Source organism: Adiantum capillus-veneris, chromosome 7, assembly GCF_014529385.1.
Source record: "Adiantum capillus-veneris isolate H3 chromosome 7, ASM1452938v2, whole genome shotgun sequence".
NCBI classification, from domain to species: Eukaryota; Viridiplantae; Streptophyta; class Polypodiopsida; order Polypodiales; family Pteridaceae; genus Adiantum; species Adiantum capillus-veneris.
In genome coordinates, this window is record NC_140937.1 from 144,441,600 (window position 1) to 144,462,653 (window position 21,054).

Genomic DNA, 21,054 nt, shown 5'->3' on the forward strand with positions numbered 1-21,054 from the left:
AAGGGTGATTTAAGTGAACTCTGGAAGCCATCTCTAGAAGCTATGTCGGGATCATCCCGAAGAGTGCAAAGGGACAGATTCGAGGACTATATCAAGAGCTTTGAGATTCTTGATGCCTCATCAGAGAATATACCGCATGTCCCTTTCACAGAGGAGGAAGTGGAGAAAACACGGCAGAAACTGCTAGATGAGCAAGAGAGCCAAGAAAGAGAAAGAAAAACTAAAGAAGATAGGGATTTAAAGGGCAAGCCTACATCTCTACCGTCCAGCCCTAAACCCACTCCTCATCCCTCACCACCGCCATCACCACCTCCTAGCAGCCCTCCACAAGAAGATAAGGAGGTTGAACACAAACCAGAAGAACGGGAAGAGGCCGAGCAAGAGCAGAGTCAAGATCCAAAGCCAAAGGAAGAGGCTAAGCCTCAGAGTGAACAAAAGGAGTTAGAAGATTCTTATCACAACTTTTTGGACCTGCTAGCTACAGGATAGACGGAGGAAGAAGCCGCCACAGTCGCATTCGACTTGGCGAGCACCGGGCCTAAAGAACAAATGCAAGGCATCAGGCTAGTGGAGTTAAAAGAAATTTCCACAGATACAGTGGACCTGCACCCGCCCTCTAACAACTGGGACGTGGTGATGACTAAGCTAACCGGGTTGAGATCGCAGTCCATGGCTTCAGAAGGAGAGATGGAAGCTCTCAAGGCCAATGAGGTGAAGATTAAAATGGAAGTGGACAGTCTACAAGGACAAAGCCAAAGACAGAAGGAGAGGGATAACCTAGCAAGGGCACTGCAAAAATGCCAAGCAATGGAGGAGGCAAATCAAGCAGCAGCAAAAAGAATGCAAGCAGTTGAAGAAGAATGTCAGCAGCTCAACAAATCACTGCTAGATGCCGAGAAGGAAAGAGATAACCTGACACTACAGCTGACAGAAGAGTCTAAAGAAGTAGAAGCCATGAGAAACGCCAAAGAAAAGGCGAAAATAGATCAAGAAGCCAGCCAAGATAAGGTCCTTGAACTCAAAGTAAAAGATCAGACCATCCAGAGGCTGCGAGCATCACCTGCCAGAGTGAGAGCTACTAGCTCGACTCACATCACTACAGAGAGTCAACTCTATGAAGAACAGATGCAAGAACTTCAGAAGGAGCTGACTCTAGAGAAAAAGCAGAGATTAATGATGGCAGAAGGATCTATCGTCATGCAAACAAGAATGGAAGAAGAGCAAAAAACCCTGCAAGAGGAAGTAGAAAGTATGAAAAGAAAGCTCGAGGAGGCGGAGAGGATAAACGCTGAACTAAATGACCTCCTTGTGAATACGGGTGAAGAAGCGAAAACGAAAAAGAAAAAACTCCTAAGGCAAATTGAGGAGTTGAAAGGACAGCAAGCAAGAGAGCCAGAGAGCACACGGCCAACAGCCAATGAGGGCATTGACTTAGAAAATGTGGCAGATCCGGTGGACACGCCTATGCAAGAGGAAATCCTAGAAGGATCCTCTCAAGAGCCACAGGATCTAACACAGAAGGAGGAAGAAAAATTGCATAAAGCAATAGAGGTGGAGCTCAGAGAGACAACAAAGGAAGCCTTGGAGTGGGAGTAGAGGGTTTTCAAGTCTATGACCATTCAGAAGATCGATGCCAGCAACCTCAAGCGCGAGTGGCTTCAACCCTATCTCCCATATCCATCGCTGAAATATGAGGCAGCCACCATCAACAAGCGGATAAGAGAAGAGCCAGCCGTACCACTTTACAATGCAGGTACCTCACAACCAGAAGGGGTCAGGCTAATTGTTGATTCTCAGCCAAAGTGGAGGAAAGCCTGGCTCACAAAGTACCCACAATACCTAATCCACTTGGTAGAGGCACCGAAAAATATCAGAGACAACCTCATCTTTTGTCCTCTACGAAGGATCAAGACGTAGAAAGTGCAGGAAATCTTGCAAAGGAGCCAACCCACTTGGCTGAACTACCCTAAGCTGCCGGGCTTGAAGGCAGGTGAGAGAATAAGTGTCCAATACATGGTGAAAACCCTAACGTGCGCCATCAAGTTGTTCACTGGCTCACTTGACCTTACATGCATTATGATGAAGAAAATCTGCAAAACCCTCTTAGCAGTGTTTGAGACTTTCAAGCCAGGCCAGGTGACCGACATCATCTTTTTCTTCTAGGATACTTACAGATGCGCTTATGATCTGTCTGTTCAGCCTTCCAAGGAGGTGATACATGAAATGTATCAGAGGATAATGTTTCTACCATCCTATCACCTCTAGGCTTTTGAAGAAGCGTTCTACAGAGGCTTCTTCACAATAAACACTGACATTTTTGGCCCGACAATGATGAACCTGCATGCAAGATACGAATCACTGCTAAAGATGCGAGAAACGATACGATGAAGAAGCAGATCAGCGGCCATGTCGGGGACAACATGAGCAAGGAGGGGGGGAGTGTTAGAAGCTGGACACACCCCACGGCAACTAACTACTCGGAAGATTATTATTTTTGTAATTATTCATTCATTGAGGAAAACTTGATTTTTTCACCTTGTAAATACTGGGACTTACAGAAGTTTCCACATGGTATCCTAGTTTTGATAAGTTAGATTGAGTAGATGGTTGATTTTGGAACTTTAGGGTTTGAGAATTGTAAGGTATATATACCACTTTTTGACCTTAATGAAAAACCTTTTGTCATTTTTAAAACGAGTTTTGAAGTCTGTGAGTGAGCGTACTGTGTACGAGAGAGAGTGTGAGATTCATCTTGATGCTTCGTGTGCACCGGTGGTCGGAATCGAGTGCTGAGAAGTGCAGTGTGTTGCCCCTGACGAGAGCTACGTGCCGATACCCACATTGCGCGTGTACGGTCCGGTTTTGTGAGCTCCTTCTACGAGCTTCATCTGGTGTTTGGGTCAGCATGAGTTGTCCGATTTTTCATTACAGCATATCCAGGCGTTCACATTGAGTAGAACTACACATTAGGCACTTTAGATTTTGGAAACGAAGACCTGCAGATTTCTGCCAGACATCCTACGTGATTTTTCACCGGGTGTTTTGGGTTGGAATTTTGGTTCATAGACCTTACGGAGAGCGACCTATTGGTGTTAGTAGGGTCTCCTTCAAGTTCTATGGTGTTTCAAGATTGTTTTGATGGGTGTTCGGCTCTAGAAATCGTTGTAGGAAGTTTCCTCTTATGCACTCTTGAAGGCTCTGACTTAGACAATTGGTAGAGACCTCTGTAGGAATTACTTAGGAGTCGGTCGAGTGTAGGTTGACACCTTATGCTTGCTTCCACGCGTCTGCGGGTCGCGCTTTGTCCTTAGCTGACATTATATGTTAGGTGAGTTCTCGCTGTGCTGACGTCCATCGTGGCGTATCCGTCCAACAGTAGTTTATGGGGAAAATGCTTCCTAAATATCACCACACATCTTTGAATTGTCAAGGTTATATATCACTGCACTTAGCATGGAATATAAGTGCATCCATACATGTGTCAACAATTGCAATATACTATACCGCAGTGAACATGCACATGCTTCCTCCTATCTCGTGTGCAAAGAAGCATGCTATTAGACCAGTGTGAGTGGGGCTCACCTACCCCGTAAGTTAATGAGGCATTTTCCACTTATCCATTGGATTTGGCACAAAAGAAGGTTTACAATGGAGCTTCTCACATGGCATGCCAACCACTGCTCAAATGATGGGATGATGCGTGTCCCTACCGATTCACCTGCATGGAGGAACATCAAAACTCATTTTCCCAAGTGCGAGCTAGAGCCTTGACACTTGAAGCTTGGGTTGGCAATTGACGGCATCAATCACTTTGGCACCAACTCTACATCATGGAGCACTTGGCTTGTGGTGATCACCAACCACAATACTTCACCATGGGAGACTACCAAGAAGGGATATGTACTTCTCTTTTTGCTTGTGCCAAAGAATTACAAAGTGGCAAATATCGATGTCTACCTCAAGCCCCTCATCAAGGAGTTGGAGGAGTTACGGAAGAGCATCCCCATGGTTGATGTTTCACTTCCAAGGGAGATGAGAGAGGCCATTGTGAGGGGTATCCTTATGTGGACCATGCATGACTATCTTGGCCTCGCAGAGATTTCTGTTATGTTTGTTCATTCTTCTCTCTTCCCTACCATTTGAATCTTGAAGCGTTTCTCTAACAATATGATACGAGTGTAGGGTTTTCTTGGCATCGGGTCACAATGCCTATCCTACTTGTGGGCCATCATTGGTGATGGAGCATCTAGATGCCTTCACAAGGTAATCTATCCAAACAACCATCATTTCTTGCCCCAAAAATCACATTAAACACAAGGCTCTAGCAAATAGAAAGACACCTCTAAAGCTTACAATGGTAGATTGGGCAACCATTTGGGAAGACTCTTCCTCTCTTTTTTTTCTCCCCCCCCCCCCCCCCCCCTCTCTCTCTCTCTCTCTCCCTCTCCCTCTCCCTCTCCCTGTCTCTCTCTCTATCCCTCCCTCTATATTCTCTCTCTCTCTCTCTCTCTCTCTCTCTCTCTCTCTCTCTCTCTCTCTCTCTCTCTCTCTCTCTCTTTCCATATATCCCTCTCCCTCTTTTTATCTCCCTATCTCTCCCTCTCTTTCCCTTTCCCTCTCTCATTCTCTCCCTCTCTCTCCCTCTTGCTCTCTGTCCCTCTATTCCTCTCCTCGTTCTATCTCCCTATCATTCCCTCTCTTTCTCCTCTCATTCTCTCCCTCTCTTTCCCTCTTTCCTCTGCCTCTCTCTCCCTCTTTCTCTTTGTCCCTCTATTCCTCTCCCTCGTTCTATCTCCCAATCATTCCCTCTCTTTCCCTCTTCCTCTATCTCTCTTTCCCTCTCTCATTCTCTCCCTCTCTTTTCACTTTTTCCCTCTCTTTCTATCTCTCTACCTCTTTCTCTCTTTCCCTCTATCTCTCTCTCTCTCTCTCTCTCTCTCTCTCTCTCTCTCTCTCTCTCTCTCTCTCTCTCTCTCTGTGTGTGTGTGTGTGTGTGTGTGTGTGTGTGTGTGTGTGTGTGTGTGCAAAAAACGCAATTGTTTTTTGACCTGGTAGACAACAGTTCACTCTTTGATCATAACGTCTTCACCTGAACTTTGATTTGGGTGATCTATAGCGTCAATCAAAGATCACCATGCTCTCTACACATTGATGTAAAAACAATATATTTAGAGTTATGAATGGTATTTTTGTAGCAACATGCTTGAAGTGAACATGTTCAAGAAAGTTGACTCTCATCTCTTATTTTACATACAATGTCTTCCGGCACTCGCAAGGGTTCTTTGTCTTCAACAAGGTCCACAACCATTGTGGAAAATGATCCAAAATCTCATAAGTGTGGAGGTGGCAACACAACCACCCAGCCAACGACATCAAAAACCATGATCATGGCACACTTGGCATTGCTGCAAGAGATCGTAAACAAACAAGGCGAAGACTTACGAGCACTTGCAATGGAGAATGGCACACTCAGGGTACTTGTGGTTGAGAATAAGAATCTCAAGAGGACACTTGAGATGCAAACAACACGCTTGATGCAACTTGAAGAGGAATTCAATGAATGTAAATGCTCTTTTGTGAACTTGAATGATTTGAAGGAGTACATGAGCAAAGTAGAGCATGACCATGTATCCAAAGAGGAGAAATTTGACACCATGAGTTGGGATGTATGCAACATGAAAAATGTATGTACAAACAAGTCTTGGACTGATGTATGTGGTAACAATGTGGTTTCTAGTTTCTCACTCATGCAAGCTATGGTTCAAACAAAGAATGTTGAGAATATGGATGTGGAGGAGTTGAAGGAATGGGAGCGGCGTTCCAAGAGCATTGTTATTTGTGGAATTCTCAAGTTAGAGACACCTCCTTTTCTTGCCATTGTTATTGAAGATTTCTTCAAAACCCACTTTGGCACGTCTGGAGTTATGGTCTATGGAGCACATAGAGTGGGGAAGCAAGGATCTCCTGGCTTGGGAGAACGGCCAATTGTATGCATCATGCCGGATGAGACCAAACAAAAGATTATCCTTGATAATAGCTGGATCTACTTGAGGGACACAGAATGTTTTGTATGTGAAGATTACACTATTAAGCAACAAAATATGCATCACAAGGCATATGAGGAAAAGAATAAGAAAAACAAGGAGATCTCTCACGAAGAAAATGTGCCCAAGGAGGAGGCAAGTCCCTTGAGAAAATAGGGATGCGTGACCTATGAGACCGAATTACAATTGAAAATATGATTTTGGAATTGTAATGGCTATCCATGGAATGTGGGGGTTGGAATTGATGAACTAACAAGCTAAGCCGATGTTGTACTTCTTCTTGAAACTTGGGAGCATGATACACAAAGGATTCAGGGCTTGGAGGATTACAATATACATTCATTGATGTGTTCGTAGAGTCTCAAGCACTCAAGAGGGCTAGAAGGGGTAGCATGTATGGTTAAGAAAGGATTGGAAGATTTTGTATCAATTGTGAAAGATTACAAGCACAAACGTTATGTATGGATGAAAATTATGACACCAAAAAGAGCACCCATTTTTGTAGCCAATTTCTACATTCCTTATCATGATTCCACCTTTTATGCTTGCATAGATAGAGATCAAACATTTTTTGATTTAGAAGAGACACTGCTTATTTCAAAGGCGAAGGTGATGTTATTGTATTTGGGGATATGAATGCTTGCAAAAAAACATTGCAACATGATAATCAACAATTTAATAGGCCATTCATTTTAAGGGTGTTGGAGGAAGTTCACTTGTATGATTGTATTTAATGGATGAGAAAGAGCCGGATCAATATGAAAAGTTACTTTTACACATGTGTAATAGCACGGGTATGCTCATTGCCAATGGTGTATCTTTGTGGAGTGGAACCAATGGATTTACATGTAGGAAACATAATGGGGACAGTGTGATTGACTATATGCTACTTGCCGAATCCATCATGTATCGCATACAGAGTTTTATGTTTGGACAATGGACCCGGGAACCCGACCATTGGACCTTATGTATTGATCTTTCATTTGGAGAAGCAACTAAGCATGATAATCTTAGCCAAATGGAAGAGAAGTTATCACTATGTATGGATTTTAAACGGACACCAATGTACATTGAAATGGTTGAGCAAAAGTTATAGATGACAAAGCTTCAATATGACGCACCATTGGAAACTAAATGGGAAGCCTTTAAGAAAATTATTTGTTCTTGTGCCGAAGAATGCTTTGCCATAAAGCATCTTATACATTGCATTAACAAAGATAGATCACGCAAAAGGTGGTTTGGTAAAGAATGTCAAGATGCTCAAAAGTCCTTGATAAAGCTTGATGCAACTATGGACAAAGACAACTATCAAAGTCATTTGCATACATACAAGGCATTGATTCAAAAGAAGAGAAGAAGATGGGAAGTAAAGCAACAACTTTTTCAAGTCCAGGAAAAGGCACATGCATGTGGAATATTTTGGAGAAACTTGAGGGGCAAGCGGGTTGAGAATTTTGGTAACTTGAGTCTTGTGGATATGTACACACATTGTAGGCAATTATATGAGAAAGCTGAAAAAATGCCATTTTATGGTTCACTCCCATGTATGCCCTCTTTTTTTACTATTGAGCATGTATTCGGTGGGCTTGAAAAGTTGGTCACTCGCAAAGTGGAAGATCTTCAAGGTATCAAGCCGGCGATGATCAAATGGATGGGAGTTTTACCCATGAGTGGATGCATGACATGTTCAACCTTGTACTTCAAAAAAGGTTAATGCTACAAGTGAATGAAGCTTTTCTACAATGACAATGTATTACAGCTTGGGAGAAATCCGGTTGTCTCGCATCGAAGGAAATGGGAGCTAAGTTGAATGGTTGAGATAGTGTGTATCGTTGACAAGGGGATAGGCTCAAGCATATAACTTTGTAAGTGTGAGTACGGTTTCCTCTTCCAGCAAAGAACGTGCTTTTGTAGTTGGGGGCAATATGGGTGGTCTAATGTATAAAGTGTGACCTGGGTGTTGGAGCAATGGAGAAGAGTCAAATCGACTGTGCACATTATGCTCACTGCTGCAAGTTCGAGAGTCTGAGTACCATGCACTACTAGAGTGCTCAGCTTTTGGTCACATCTGCACTTGCTTCTCTCACATTTTTAGCCATGCCTTAGACCTACACACTTTCCTCTCCTAGCCACAGTGTGGGCTCTCCATTGCGACTCTCATCACCATAATTTTGGAGCATTGAGAGTCACTCATTAGCCATACACATACTACATTATATGTAACTTTGGTCCCATAGGTCATATTTGACCTCCAAGGATGATAATAAAATCTATCTATCTATCTCTCTCTCTCCCCCCCTATTCTTCTCTCTCTCTCTCTCTCTCTCTCTTCTCTAACTCCTCCCTCTATCTCTCTCTCCACATTTTTTCTCTCTCTACTTTTTTAAAATGGATGTTTTCTTTTCAAACATTCATTTAAAGTTTTGTTAAAGTTTATTTTAAGTTTTTTAAACTAAACCTACTCTTTTTTTTAGGTTTTTGAAAATTAAACCTACTTATTTTCAATAATTTAGTTAATTAAAACTCAAATTCACTTACATTTTTCTCCTCTCTCTATTCATCGATCTCCCTCTCTCATGCATTAATCACACAAAATATTCTTTCTTCCCTCTCACACTATAATTAACCACACACTAATTACATGCACTAGTCACACACACCTCCCTCTCATTTTCTCTCTCTCTTTCACCAATCAATTGCACTCAACAAAAGAATACATTATACAAGTAAATCAATGCTAACTAATCGCCCAGTGGGAAAATAAACAAATCCATAATATAAATGGTGAGTATTTCAAACTATCTATGTGTGTGTTTGTGTGCGCATGTGTGCATGTCAAACATAGGGTAAGGGAGGGGGAGGTGAAAAACACTAACCTTGATTAGCTCCTTGCGGTCGAACATTCGAGCATGCTATGTCATTCTCCCACCATCGCACCCTAGCTCCAATGAACATCCGTGGAATACTCCCTCTCCAAATTGTTTGTGTGTGTGTGTGTGTGTGTGTGTGTGTGTGTGTGAGAGAGAGAGAGAGAGAGAGAGAGAGAGAGAGAGAGAGATGGAAGGGGGTGTGTATAAGGGGGAATCCGTTGTTGTTGCAGGTGCAATGATGGGTGAAATCTTGAGCAAGATAACTCCAAAAATATGGCATACCTTGCTCTGTTTTGTTTTTTAAAACCGATATTATTGCGGATATTATTGTGTCTATATTGCGGCTATTATCACACATATTTTGCGTTTTGATTTTTTAAAACATTGGAAAAGAATCTAATGTTGTAGAGGGTGATTTTTCAACTTCCAACAATCCTTTTTTGTACAAATTTTATTTTAGTTCATTCTTATTAGATTTTGTTTATTGTTTCTTTAATAATTACTTCTCTTTGCACTATTAAAATTTTAGCTCGTCCCCCTCGCCTTCTCTATACTCCCTACTTAGTTTTGAGAGCACATGAGTTTTTGAATTAAGCTAATTGCAATTCACGTGTCTGTAGGACAATTGGGATAATCGAGACCCTCCCATCTTCCCCAAATGCAAGCGATGGCTCAATGACAAGCTTCTTTGTCCTTGCACCAAGTAAAAATGAACAATCCCTCTCTTGAGGCATGGGGACCATCTATCTTGCAAGGTATTGAGGCATTCTTATCCTTCGGAGCATCTCACATGGCATGACAACTACCACTCAAATGATGGGATGATGCATGTCTCTGCTGATTCACCTCCATGGAGACACATCGAGACTCATTGGCCTGAGTTCGGGCTAGAGCGTTAACACTTGAGGCTTGGGTTGGCAAGTGACAATGTCAATCCATTTGGCACCACGTCTATATCATGGAGCACTTGGCTTGTGGTGATCATCAACCACAATATTTCACCATGGGAGTCGACTAACAAGAAGGGAAATATACTTCTCTCTTTGCTTGTGCGAGGGAAGTACAAACTGGAAAATATTGATGTCTACCTCGAGCCCCTCATCAAGGATTTGGAGGATTTATAGAAGGGCATCCCTATTGTTGATGTTTCACTTCTTCCAAAGGAAAGGAGAAAGGCCATTGTGAGGGGTATCCTTATGTGGACCATGCACGACTATCTTGGCCTTGGTGATATTTCTGGTATGGTATGTTCATTCTTCTCTCTTTCCTAGCATTTGAAGCTTGAAGCATTTCTCTAATGATATGATATGAATGTAGAGTTTTCCACATCAGGCCACAATGCTTGTCCTACTTGTGGGCCATCATTGGTGATGGAGCATTCAAATGCCTTACACAAGGTAATCTATCCAAACAACCATCATTTTCTACCCCAATGTCATAGCAAATACAAGGCTCCAACAAATGAAAAGAGATTGGGCAACCATTTGGGAAGAGCACCACAATATTGATCCACCCTTTTCTACTCCACTAAAAGGTATGTCACGCTACTCCATATTCTTAAGGCTTCCATATTGGAAGGACTTAAAAATACAAAATCTCTTGGATCCCATGCACATATGCAAGAATTTTGCTCAAACCCTATGGGACCACATTACGGGAAAAAAGGACTCTTTGGACACTAGGGAAGATTTGAGGACCTTGAAACGTCTCCCCACCTCCGCCACTCTGCATCAAGCCCCAAATGGAAAGATTGTGCTTTGTAAAGCCCCATGGATTCTAATAGAAGTTGAGCTAGATCAAGTGAAGGATTCCATCGCATCTATTCACACACCCATGGGGTACATGAGGTCACTAAAGGAAGCTTCCACAAAGGCAAAGAAAGGTGGAAGCGTTTTGTTGTATGGGTTGAGGACCCATGATTTGCACAAGATGTTAGAGGTAATTTTATCTTTCCTCTCTATCCTCTCCCTCCTTTCAATTAAATATTATATTATGTGCAAGACTAAAATCATATGGTATTTTAATCTTTTAATATTGTAGTTCATTTTGGCGGTGAGTAGTGTGTGTGCTGGGACAAGAAAGTGAGGGAAGCTATTTTAAAACTTAGGGAGTTAGTAGGGTACCTCATTCAACTAAAATTTTCTATAAACACTATATATCTTCTAGTGTCTTATTTTGATGTACTTTTGTGTGTTATCTTGTAGTTTTTGAGCTCTAAATAAATTGAAATAGATTCTTTTCTTGCTACTCAGTTGTTTGGAAATTGTGTGTGCCATTGAGGATGCATTTTCTCGATCCGTTCTTCTTAGTCATGTCCACATCTTGGTTCATGTGGTTGAGGAGATCGCTATATGTGGAGTATGTATGCACGACAAATGTTATTTCTAGAGATGTTTTTAAAGACTCCCAAAGATTTTGTGTGACTACAGGCCTAGCCAAAGGCATGCATGGCCAAAGGATGGATCATGAAAGATGCATTTGTTTACATTTCAGAGTATTTGGCACACCTTGATCCCTCAATGCCTTGCATGTTCTTAGATGAGGAGGGTGTGAGGATGACTTTACACCTACCAAGTGAAAAGGGAAAATTATTTAACATGGACATGGATCTACATCGTGTTGTCAAAAAAATTTGCATTCTCAATGCAAAGGTTACGACCACGTGGATGGACTTGTGGACAATGGCAAAGGCAAGGCCTTTGCAATAGAGGGAAGCATGGAAGCAAGCTCATGGAGGCATGAGGGCATCCCCAATTCCTCGACACCTTGCATGTTTCCCATATCTCATTAGCGAGAAAATGGATCCATGAGAAAATGACCGAAGCAAAGGCATGGGGAGACGAAATCACTAACAAAGAATTGGAGGTTGCACAAGGTTGTCTGCCAAAGGTATATAGTACTCATATATAGCACTCATTTTCCTTGATTTTATGTTTGTAACTGATTTTTTATTTTATAGTGCCTTTCCTTTAACTCTGTGTACTCAAAGGGTCGACACTTTTGTACATGCCACAATGGTGAGTGTCGAACCACCATGGAGTGCTACAGCATGGTAAACATTGACACAAATGGTGATGAATCTAGGTACTCTGCGACTATTGAAAGGACATTAGTACTAAAGGTAGAATTTTAGAATCTTTTATACCTTTATCTTTGAGTGCAGTGGTTTGCAAATGTGTCTAGACGGCATGAGAATGGGCTCTACATGGTGGACTTTAGTGTGTATCACACGAGGAGGTATGCAAACTTAGTTTTTTCACCTAATCGTGAACAGGTTAGTGTAGACGTTCTTTATCTTTATTTGCTTGTAACATAGTACCAATGTCGGTCAATTTGAGCTTCTCTTCTATAGGTCACATATATCCCATCAATCCATCAACCAAAACCTTGGTTTGTAGTTCTCGTAACACCTCTGGGAAGAACCATTTTTGCCAGTAATGAAGTGGAGACCGTATTCGACCCTCTTCCACCTACTACTTTGGATGAGGTTGAGACAAGGGATAGAGAGATCGATGATTTGGGTCCCAACACCGCCAATCTCAGCGAGGATGATTTCCAAGATGAAGATGATGAGATGAAAGATGACGAGTTTTAAGATGATGAAGCCATGACATCCACAAACAACAATTTAATTTCTCTCTTTATTTATTTAGGAGCCACTGGTTTAGATTTAGATCAAGCTACTTATAGAGATATTTTGGAAGATGATTTATGCATATTTTGTATATTTTATTCCATGAATTTTTTTTGTTGTGTCACCCATTCATCGCTCTCTCTCTCTCTCTCTCTCTCTCTCTCTCTCTCTCTCTCTCTCTAATTTTGTCAAGCATGATAAATTGTCATTGCAACTGCATTTTGACATTGCACAATCATCAGACACCAAGTTAGCAAATTTGAGCTTTAGTCAATTCCATATAACCTAGCCCTTGATCAATTGTCACGATAGATAGTTCATGATAGCAAAGTGTGGAAACATGTGGGCTACGACAATAGAGGCAGAGGGCTCCTTGCAACTGCTAACTTGAGAAATGGTGGTTTCCATGCCTCCTCCCATTTGCAAGAGAATATTGAGGAAGGTTCTTGCAAAAGTGCATGCCATGATAAGAAGCATTGGAGTGTCTGGATGGCCCCTTTCTTTTGGATGTGGAATTCTGGAATACTACAATTGGAGGATATGGTCAACAAATCAAGGTGAGGAAGCTGTAGGCTGTTTTCCATGCTTGCACCGCGAAGCCATATGGAATTATCCAGATTGTTCATACAGACAAACAAATTGATGGAGAGATTTATAATAGTCATGGCTATTGAAAGAAACGGTATTTAGTTGTATAGAGCTTTGGTCATCATGTATGCTAAATGTGGGTATTTTTGAAAGCACAAGTTGTTTTATGACAATTGCTTTCTTGAAAGTTTGACTATAGGATATTGAATAGGGAAAGGCGTAGGGAGCAATGGGCTATTGATAGCCAATGCAGAGCGAAGGATTGACTGTGGATGTAGTTGCTCATTGGCATAGGTTCAAAAGTTAAAACGCTTTCTATAGAAAGATATGCCCAAGAGGGAAAGGGGCGGGAAGCAATGAGCTATTGTCACACGAGGGTTTGTCTCAACCATAGCATTGTGTTGTTTTCAGCAATTGCACTGAGAGGGTTTCAAAAGGATATAGTCAACAAGACGAGCAAAGGGGAAAGAAGCAATATATAGAAAGCATGATCAAGCGTGGTGGTTTGTCTCATGTTTTACTAAGCTTTCCTCTATCCATGTAATCTTCAAAGCATGCCCTTGGCTCTCTCTGTCCTGGAAATGTTTCTTGGGATTGAAAATTCCTCTTCTGCCGTCCGGAATAGTTTATAATGTGTATGGCAAGCAGTTTTGAAGCATTTTGGAATTGAGTAGAGCTAAAATTCCAAGTCGGGCAGGCCACGTAGAGGAATAGAAAAGGCTATCAATCAGTGTTGTTTCGACAACAAGAGACAGGAGCAGCAGGAAAAGTTTTTGCACTATAAATTCCGAGGATGCATCGGCTGGCAGGGAAGGTGGCTGAGGAGGTGGGGCAGTGGAGCCTGAGGAGGCAGACGGCAGTGAGCTTGAAACGCATGCTGGACTTTGGCGTGTTTGCTACGCCGAGCAATCTGCTGCAGTCGGCGCAGTTCCTGCATCAGGAGCTGTCCGTGCGCCTAGCCCACCGCGTGGTCGAGCTGGAGGGCCTGCCGTCCGCCCTCGCCTCCAAGGCGCCTGTGCAGCACGTGCGCGACCTTTACGCCACCTCGTTCCAAGAGTTGCGCGCCTTTCAGCCCGTGCGAGACAGCCACGACGAGGCCGCGTTCACGCAGCTCGTAGACGCCATCAAGCAGCGTCATAACGACGTGGCGCCCTGCATGGCCATGGGAGTGCGCCAGCTCAAGCAAGAGTTCCAATCGCTCTCTGCTCAGAGCCGCTGTGCCACTATAGCTACTGCTGATAACAGTAATATCGACGACCTGCAAATCCATACCTTCCTTGACCGCTTCTACATGTCGCGCATCGGAATCCGCATGCTCATCGGTCAGCACGTTGCTCTGCACCGGCCGGAGCAACATCCCCCCGGGTACGTGGGCCTAATCTCTCCTCGCGAGAGCCCCCAGGCCGTGGCCCACGATGCTATTACCGATGCCCGAACCCTCTGCATGCGCACATATGGAGAGGCCCCCGAGGTGGAGCTGCATGGAGATCCCTCTGCCACCTTCCCTTACGTGCCATCCAATCTCCACCACATGCTCTTCGAGCTTCTCAAGAACTCTCTCCGCGCCGTTGTGGAGCGCTGCACCTCCTTGGGTCGTCTCGACAACCTTCCGCCCGTCAAGCTCGTGGTTGCCGACGGCCTGGAAGACATCACCATTAAGATCTCTGATGAGGGAGGTGGCATTCCTCGTAGAGGACTCCCAAAAATCTGGAGCTACCATTACACCACCGCCATCCATGGTACCTCCGATGTCTCTTCATCACCACCATCCACCCGCCGGGATGATTCAACCCCTACCATGGCCGGCTACGGTTGTGGCCTTCCTTTGAGCAGGCTCTATGCTCGATATTTCGGTGGAGATCTACAGCTCATTTCCATGGAAGGCCATGGCACTGATGCCTACCTCCACCTGCACAAGCTAGGTGATGTTGACGAGCCCCTAGCTTAGACCCTTGTCACACTGGGACGGACTGCACGAGAGGAAGTCTATGTTAAGCAGCAGCGAGGCGTTGTCAAAGGCGTTGTCCAATTAATTGTTCCAGCATAATTTTAATACTGTCTCTCTTGTCGATCTGTCTTTGTCTCTCTTTTCTTTTGGTGAAAAATATTGACACATCTATACTCTCTCTCTCTCTCTCTCTCTCTCTCTCTCTCTCTCTCCCCCCCCCCCCAAAAAGTGAATAGAACTTGAGAAGCCTTATATCTCTTCTTGGTGACTAGAACTTGAGAAGTCATAAAATCCTCAGGTAAACCTCCAATAAGTCTACCTTGACCCGAAAATATACATGGTAAACTAAATATAGAGAATGACATCCAAGTCATTAAAAAAGTGAACATATAGAAAAGGAAAAGGCCGCATTGATCATTAATATCGAATGTTTCCAAGTTTTAGTAAAATACGTAGTGGTAGGCTTGCTTGCCTTAAGACTATAATACACCATGTGCATTACATGAAGTCATTTCATGAGATCACAAACACGGAACAGGGGCATGATCTCCACTGTCCACACGGTTGGTTTGATGAGTGAGTGCTTGGGTTTAGAGAAAATGTAACCTCGGCTAGTAGGTTTATTGTATATATTCGGACTAGTTGGTGGTGAAAGTAACTGGTGCTAATGGAGTAATGGCCCTTACTTCACATTTAGAAAAACACTAATTAACATGAAACATTAAATACATGGAGGTTTTTGGCTGAAGAAGAGTTTAATTTGGTTTACAAGTGTAAATCCATTTTCTTTCACAATTACTTCTCAATGTCCACATGCTTTTCGGAGAATTTATGAACAGTTAATGTGATGGGTTCAAGAGTGTAAGACATGCTTGTGATGAGATCTTTACTATATAGATCTGGACTAGATAATGGTGAAAGTAACTAGCGTTCATGGGGTAATGGCCCTTCATTGCAAGAAAACTTTATGTCACATGAGGTGGTGAAGTAACTAGCTATCGGTAAAAGTGGGTAGTGTCAATGGGATCATACACCTTATGTAATGGCCATTCAATGTTTACCTATAATGATACAATATTTGGACTAGTTAGTGATAAATGCAAGTAATTTCAATGGGATCATTGCCTTTATTGCGTTCATTTAATCGATGATAATCTCATCCCCACCTTAGGTAGTAGCTCCACATGGGTGTAAGCATGTTAACATGCACAACAATAGCATGTCCCAATGAAACCTTAATGAGATTTAGCCTGCTTTAGGCATAAGCTCACCTAAGCATAGATTACATGTTCGGGTGCATAATAAAGCATCTTTTTCACATACATATGATTAGTATATTTATTACCAAAATAAGGAAAAAGATTATCAACATGAGAAGACAAAATATTAAAGGCCAGATTTCATAATGCTGACCATCCCTTAAAATGATTTTCATTACTCATACTCAAATATGTGTGCTCTCATACTTTGTCCTTTTTTTTTTATAATTACAAATGTATTTCCATCCACATGTGTGGAGTGGAAACCTATAGAAATCTTGAGTGGAACATTCAAAGAAATCAATACAAGAATTGCATATGTTATGTATGAAAACAAGTCACCATCCTTTTACAAAACAATTCATTTGTTTGTGAATTTTGTAGAATAAAATGTTCCAACCATAGAGGGTGCACATAGAGACCTAAGGGACTTACCAACTCCAGATTTAGGTTCACCAAATTGGGAAGCCCTTAATACACATTCCATAGATATCTTTAAAAATAAAATCAAAGATGATATGCAAAGAGCATTGACACCAAGAAGGATAAAATATCAAGGGTTTATGTTTTTGTGACATGTTTCAAATCTATGGATTTGCAAAAGACAAAGACCATTTGGTTGAGTAGGAAGATGTCCACAATCGAAGTGGGAAATGTACTTGGAGCTCATTTGATATCTAAAGATAATTTTCACATTGGTGACATGATTAAGTGTAGGGTAAGCCCATTCCTACATCTATCTCTGGGTTTATCTCCTATAATTTCTCATCAATCCCTCATTCTAGGGTATGATTATAGAAGATGGAGAGGAAAACTAGGCAATTGAATTCCTATCGATTCTAAGAAAAAGAGTGCAAAGTTTGAACTAGAATCAAGCTGAAGCTAATCAATGAGCCTAGAAAGTTGGTTGTCCCTATAAATGGTCCAAAGTTTGAGCAAGAAATCAAGCTCATTAAGCCATTCAATGATCCTAGAAAGTTGATTGTCCCTACTATTGAGCACAAAATCATATAGATCCCAAATCGACATGGCTATGGAGAATGAGAAGATCAAAGAGAGGAGAGGATAAGTACTTGGCGGGTGGAAAAAATGAAAGAGTGTTTTTTCAAAAGAGTGTTCACACCCTTGGCCCCCTAAGTTTTGGCTGACCCTAACGATTGCCCCCTTCATCCAAACTTGGCTTCATCATCATCATCATATGCCCCCTTGAGCTAAGTTCTTCACTCTCATGAAACAACGAGTTTTTGGTATAGTCTCTAACCTTAGATTAGGCTCGCAATTTGGTGCTACTACCAAGATACCAACAACACGGGTTTTTTGGTTTATGTCCAAACCTCAGGTTTAGGTTTACCCGTTAACCTCATGAGAGTGGGACACAAAGGTGGGGCTTCTCATTGGGAAGGTCTTACAACTTGCTAGGGTAGTGTCTCGTGACTCATCCCTTTCAATTTTCGATAAGTAGATAGACATGGGGTTAAATGTGGGGTTTTTTTCCAAATGAGCAAACAAATTCTTAGACATTATAGTGTGAAGACCGATCATTGAGAAGGCGAGAAGATGCCAATAGGATGGTCAAAAATCTTGAACCGCAAAGCCAAGATTTTGAGATGCCGAGATCCGTCAATGCCAAAGTCAATGCTAATTGGAGTGTTGAAGAAGCCATGTGAAGACACCTACATGGTTGTGTGTGTGTGTGTTCCTACACTCTCCCAATTTCCAAAGCTAGAGGCTTCAAATCTACTACCAATTGCTGAAAACACTACCGATTGCTAATAATGTGTACTATCTCTTGGACTTATTTTAGCGCTATTGAGAACCTTTTCAAGCCCGTGAGCTTCCTGATTTACATAATTTAGTGTTCCTATATATTGAATTAGCTCGTTTTTATTTCCCTGCCTTGTGCTCAAGAAGGTGCATTTTCTTGCCAATTTCCACGGTAAGGCCTTCCAAAGCTGCCTAATTGCAGATTTGATTCTACCCATGCTTCTCCTTATGTGCCAGGTTGTTCGATTGCAATTTAAAATGTTGCTTCAAGGATCCGCTTCATTTTGCTACTTCAGATATTATGCTTACAAGCACTAATTGTGTAGGATTCTGAAAAGGCTACCTTGGTTTGTTTGCCAGTCTAAAAAGTGACCAGATCTAACTGCTCCAAATCTTTTTGGAAGCTACCCAATTTTTCACATCCACTCAATCTTCTTATGTACCTAAGTTCCCTTGAGCCTTAGCTCGGGATGGAACTCGTGCTCTGATAAGGGGGTGGGGCTCATAACCCTTTCAAAAATTTTGTGCACTGTGTTGGGATGAGAGCTCACCAGCAGGTTTCTTAGATTTAGGACTTTCCAAAAGAGGCATGCTCATTGTATCCAAACCTTCCTCTCTTGTAGTAGCATTGACATGCCAGCTCAAGGACTCCACCTCATAGAATGTGTACTCCTGTTTACAAGCAAGGCAGAGCTCCTACAATGTTATTATGGTGCTTCATTATGCCACTGTTTAGCTTTCTTATTGATCTCCTTGGGATGAAACCAAAGCTTTGATACCAATTGTTGAGCACGGAAGCATATAGGCTCTGGGATTGGCATGGCTATGGAGAGTAAGTAGCTTCAAGAGAGGAGAGGATAAGGACTTTGGGTAGAAAAAGTGAAAGAGAATTTGTTTCATTACATAAAATACTTAATAAACTTCACAATATTTTCACATCATTGGACGCCCTAACCTCTACACCTACAAATTGGAAATTACAAGACATAAGGGAGTCACTTGATTTTCTTGATAAAACTACTCCCAACCATAGATTTAGGCTTGATGGTATTATGAGTACTAGTGTGGAGAATATAGTCTCATGTTAACATTTTCCTCCTCCAAAGGTTGTTTCTTTTGAGCCAATGGCTAATTAGAAGGAGCTAGGTATAGCTGATAGAATCTTGACTTATCTATGGAAGTCAAAGGGAGTTAGTTTTGATATGATGTATGGAAGTTTGAAAGAGGGTTAGATGTGGATTTGTGCCCTCCCAATTTCATCTTTGTATTTAGTTCTTAGAAAAGAAATGATTTCTTTATTTGTAGAAACTGTAGGGTTTTGGTGATATTATGGTCTACAGACATTTGTAATCAAAGTAATAGCTAGCTCAACCTACTTCTTGATGATGGTGATAGTGGCCTTATTTTGTCAAAGGTGTCTACCACCTGCTATATCACTAGTTCATGTTTATGGGTATTTGGGCTACTTCCACCATCATATTCATTTCCCAATTATTGAGTAGTTCGTTATCTACATCTTTGAATACATACTTGCCCATAGTTTGGTAGTAGATAGAAACGATTTCCTCTTCCACAATTTGGTATAATACCCGCTAATTCATAGACTTGGATGCTTTCGTTTTCCCCATGGTACAAGAGTGTAGTGCATCTTGTGTGGAGAAGGAAAAATCACTTGCAGACACGATGGAGTTTCTAGAAGCAGAAGGAAAAGCAAGAACAAAGACTATGTCATGCAAAGTATTTGCAGGTAATATCTTGTAATGTAATTTGCCTTAATATGTGAGAGTAGCGGAATTTAATGAGAGTACTTTCAAGAAATGATTTTGTGAGCATAGCGGGTTGACATAATTGAAGATAGCAACATAATCATAGCAATTAGTTAACTTGGCATAGACAATACTTTTGCAAGAGAGAGAGTTTAGAGAACATGACAACAGTCGAGGACCGGATTTATGTGGAGCCGGTCCCCCCTCCAATAGGCATTTGTATTATGATTTCTCCCATAAAGAGAGACTTCTTACAATACAGTCTTTGTGTTCCTTGTGACCTAGGTGATGCCATGAAGATGGAAGGCTTCATGCATCACAAACATAACATAAACTTGAAGAAAGCTTTAACTATCCCAAGCCTCAGTCCCAAGACCTCAAACACCTTCGAAGGTGGAGAGAGCTAGCGGGGAATGAGGGTAGGTAAGAGGAAGAAGAAACATTTCGTAGGAGAAAGAATTAGTTCCTCACTTATCATACTCTTGTTGCTAGCATACATAATAGCATAGTAATGAAGAAGAAGGAGATGGAAAGCTTAAGCATTGAAGCATGGCTCTTGGTTGGATTTGCACTCCATAGCCAAGAGTGTTGGTGTAGGCTCTCAACCTCTACCACTACAAGAGGCTATTCATATTAGCGACGCTCACACAGCGACGCTCAAAAAGAAAATTCCTGGCGTCGCTATGAGCGTCGCAAATTTCTTTGTAAATTTACGACGCTCATAGCGACGCCGGCTATGCTAAAAAAATAACCGAGCGCGTCCAAAAACTCAGATCTCAGATCTGAGTTTCTCGGGGCCCTCAAGCAAGGAGCAGGTAACACTCTCCCTCACTCTCTCTCTCTCTCTCTCTCTCTCTCTCTCTCTCTCTCTCTCTCTTTCTTCTCCACACACACACACACACACACACACACGAGGAGAGGAAGGAGAGCCATCTATGCTCCTTCCCTCTCCTCATTCTCATGTTCCCTTCCCCTCTTTCTCTCTCCCTCTCTCTCTCTCTCTCACACACACACATACACACACACACATAGTGTTTTTGAGAGAGAGAGAGAGAGAGAGAGAGAGAGAGTACAAACAAAAACAAAAACACACACACACATACATAAACAAAGAATGCACACACACATTGAGAGAGAAAAAGAGAGAGAGAGCATGCATAAACAAAAAACGCACGCATTGA

The 21,054-nt window shown here is 42.0% G+C and overlaps 1 pseudogene; it reads left to right on the forward strand.

The window, feature by feature from the left end:
• Positions 1–13,944: 13,944 nt before the first annotated feature.
• On the forward strand, positions 13,945–15,084 carry LOC147454740 (pyruvate dehydrogenase (acetyl-transferring) kinase, mitochondrial pseudogene; annotated as a pseudogene).
• The last annotated feature ends 5,970 nt before the right edge of the window (positions 15,085–21,054 follow it).